The sequence below is a fragment of the Dasypus novemcinctus genome, chromosome 21, assembly GCF_030445035.2.
Source record: "Dasypus novemcinctus isolate mDasNov1 chromosome 21, mDasNov1.1.hap2, whole genome shotgun sequence".
NCBI classification, from domain to species: Eukaryota; Metazoa; Chordata; class Mammalia; order Cingulata; family Dasypodidae; genus Dasypus; species Dasypus novemcinctus.
In genome coordinates, this window is record NC_080693.1 from 1,192,337 (window position 1) to 1,196,387 (window position 4,051).

Here is a 4,051-nt window from a genome sequence, read left to right on the forward strand (position 1 = left end):
ACAACACTACATATCAAAACTGATGGGACAACACAAAGGCATTGCTGAGAGGGAAATTTATAGCTGTCTATTTTTAAATATAATAGAATAAAGAGCTAAATTTGAAGATCTAACTGCACACCTGGAAGTACTAGAAAAAGTACAACAAACTAATTACAAATGAAGATGAAGGAAGAAATAGCAAAGATCAGAATAGAAATAAACGAAATTGAGGACAAACAAAAAATAGAGTAAAAAGTATGGTCCCCAACTCATTCTATGAAGCCAACTTCACCCCAATATCAAAACCAGATAGAGAAACTACAAAAGAAGAAAATTACAGACAGCATCCCTACTGAATATAAATGCAAAATTCCTCAGTGAAATACTTGCAAACCAAGTCCAAAAGAACATGAAAAAAAAGTAGTTACCATGTTCAAGTGGATTTTACCCGGATCTGCAAGGATAGGTCAACATGTGGAAATCAATTAGTGTAATAAACCACAATGATAAATTGAAGAAGAAAAATCACATTATCTTCTTGACTGATGCTGAAAAAGCATTTGACAAAACACAGCACCCTGTCCTAAAAATAAAATTCAAAAGATAGGTATAGAAAGAGGTTTTTTCAACATGGTAAAGTACATATTTGAAAAAACTACAGTTAGCATTGTACTCAATGGTGAAAGACTGAAAGCTTTCCCGCTGAAATCAAGAACAAGACTAGGATGCCTGCTGTCATCACTGTTACTCAATATTATGCTAAAAATTCTATCTAGAGTCATTAGGCTAGATATAAATATAAAAGGCACCCAAATAAAAAAGGAAGAATTCACTATTTGCTGATGATAAGATTATATCTAGAAAATCCTGAAAATTCACCACAAGGTTACTGGAACTAATAGAAGAATTCAGCAAAGTGGTGGGACACAAGATTAATACCCCAAATTTGATAGCATATCATATGTTATTGATGTGCATTCTGAGAATGGATCAGAAAAATAATTCCATTTATAATAGCAACTAAAAAACTCAAATATTTAGGAATAAACATATCCAAGGACATAAAAGACCTGTATTAGAAAACTACAAACCATAGCTAAAAGTAACAAAAGGAGACATAAATAAATGGAGGCATATTCTGTGTTCATGGATTGGAAAATTAAATAACTTTATGGCATCAGTTTTACCCAAACTGATTTACAGATTCAAAAAATCCCTATAAAAATCCCAACAGCTTTTTTTGCAGAAATGGAAAAACCAATTATCAAATTTAGTTGGAAGGATACAGGCCCTGAATAGCCAAAAAGCCTTTAAAAAAGAACAAAGTTGGAAGAATCTCATTTCCAAACTTTAAAGTGTTTTAATTACCTACAGTGTTAAAACAATATGGTACTGGCATAAAGACAGACACATCGACCATTGACCTAAATCAAGAACTCAGAAATAGACCCGCACATCAAAGTCAAGGGATTTTTGAGAAGGCTGTCAAGCCTGCCCAGGGGGAGGGAGCAGATCAGTTTATTTAACCAATGGTGCTGAGAGAAATGGATAGCCATATCCACAAGAAAGAGGACCCGGTATCTCACACATTATTAAAAAATTAACTCAAAATGGATAAAGGATAATATACAAGTGACATATAAAGGAAAATATACAAGTGACAACCATGAAACTCATGGAAGAAAATGCTGGAAAATATCTTCAAGATCTTGTGGTAAGGAAGTGGACTTGGCCCAGTGGTTAGGGCATCCGTCTACCACATGGGAGGTCTGCGGTTCAAATGCCAGGCCTCCTTGACCTGTGTGGATCTGGCCCATGTGCAGTGCTGATGTGTGCAAGGAGTGCCCTGCCATGCAGGGGAGTCTCTGTGTGGGGGAGCCCCACATGCAAGGAGTGCACCCCATAGGGAGAGCCACCCAGCATGAAAGAAAGTGCAGCCTGCCCAAGAATGGTGCTGCACACATGGAGGGCTGACACAACAGGATGACGCAACCAAAAGAAACACAGATTCCCATGCCGCTGACAACAACAGAAGCAGACAAAGAAAATGCAGCAAATAGATACAGAGAACAGACAACTGGGGTGGGGGGGGGGAGGGGAGAGAAATAAATAAAATAAATCTTAAAAAAAAATAGATCTTGTGGTAAGCAGTAATTTCTAGAACCTTACACTGAAAACCTGAATGACAAAATTTTTTAAAAAAACGTAAATGGGACTTCTGAAAATTAAACACTTTTTTACCTCAAAGGACTTTGTCAAAAGCATTAAAAGGCAGCTGACTCAATGGGAGAAAATATTCCGTAAGATATTAGTATTCATGACATATAAGGAGATCATACAACTCAACAATAAAAGAGACAAACTACTTGATTGAAAAATGGGCCAAAGATTTGAAAAGACAGTTGCTGAAGAAGAACAAATGGTAAAGAAACACATGAAAAAATTTTCAACATTACTAGCAATTAGGGAAATTTGTATCACAACTATCACAATAGGATATCATTTCAAACCTTATTAGACTGGACACTATTAAAAGTTGGAAAACTGTAAATGTTTATTCATTGTTGGTGGAAATATAGAATGGTACAGCCACTATGGAGGACTGTTGGGCAGTTCCTAGGTAAGTTAAATATAGACTTGCCATGTGATCCAGAAATACCATAACTAGGTATATATTCAGAAGAACTGAGAGCAGTAACATGAATAGACATTTGCAAAGTTATGCTCATAGCAGTATTTACAATAGCCAAAAGTTGGAAACAACCCTGGCGTCCATCAACTAATGAATGAATAAATAATTATTCCACGTAATGGAATATTATGTAGCTGTCAGAAGAAATGACCTCATGAAGCATTTGACAACATTGATTAACCTGAAGGACAATATGGTGAATGAAGCAAGCCAGACACAAAAGGACAAATACTGTATGACTGCACTATTATAGACTAAATATATTATGTAAACTCATGGAGTTAATAATTAGAATATTGGTCACCAGGAAATAGAATGAGGTTAGAGAATGGAAGCTACGGGTTAATCAGTGCAGAACAGGTTAAAAGGCAGTTTGTAAATTTTCGGAAGTGCATGGAAATGAGAGCATATCATGCTGTTTGTGACTAGCAGAGATATAGTACAGGTATGACAGTGGTTGAAAGAGAAAGCCTAAGGACATATGTATTACTAGAAGGAAAATTAAAAAATGTAACTTGAGACTGTATAACATAGTGAAAAATTCATGTAAAGTATGAATGTGGGTGATATTGCATATGTAAGACTTTTTACAAGTATGTATATAGATAAACTAGAGAGCAGGAAACAAAATATTGGCTATGTTAAAAAATGATCATTGAGTTGTAAGAGATTATTATATATTATATCAGTAAGTCAATGCCAGTGTATTTGTGTATTTTAAATTGAACTATATTCTAGATATGACCTTCAATATGTTCTACCTTTTAATAAGGTGCTTTGTCACATTCTTGGTAATGCCATTTGACCATGAAAGTTTTATTTTGGTTTTATTCTAAAAGTTCTATTTTTTTGTTTCTTCTGCTTATGATGTTATATGGTCTTTAGATATCACTCTTACAACATGTCTTGTGTTTAGAGTTATATCCCATATACAGAGGGTTATGATCCATTTGAGTTAATTTTTTTGTTTGATGTGATAACAGGGCCCAAATTCTTTTGCTTGCCTTTAGATATCCAGGTTTTCCAGCACAGTTTGTTGAAAAGACTTTTATTTTACAAATTGATTTGTCTTGGGTCCCTTGTGGTGAATAATTGTGCATAAATTTTTGTGACTATTTCTGAGCTATTGTTTTTATGCTAATATAAAGGGAATTCATTATTTTAAGTTTTTTTTATTATTTATACTTTTTTGATGTTACAGCTAAGGATATTAATTATATACACATTGTGTGCTATCATCACCTGCATATATTAACAAAAGTTTTTCATCATTCTAAATAGATATCTGTCCCCATTAAGCAAAAATATCCATTGCCTGCCTCCTGCCATGCCCTGGTAATCTCAAATCTACTTTCTGTTTCTATGAATGATTTTATT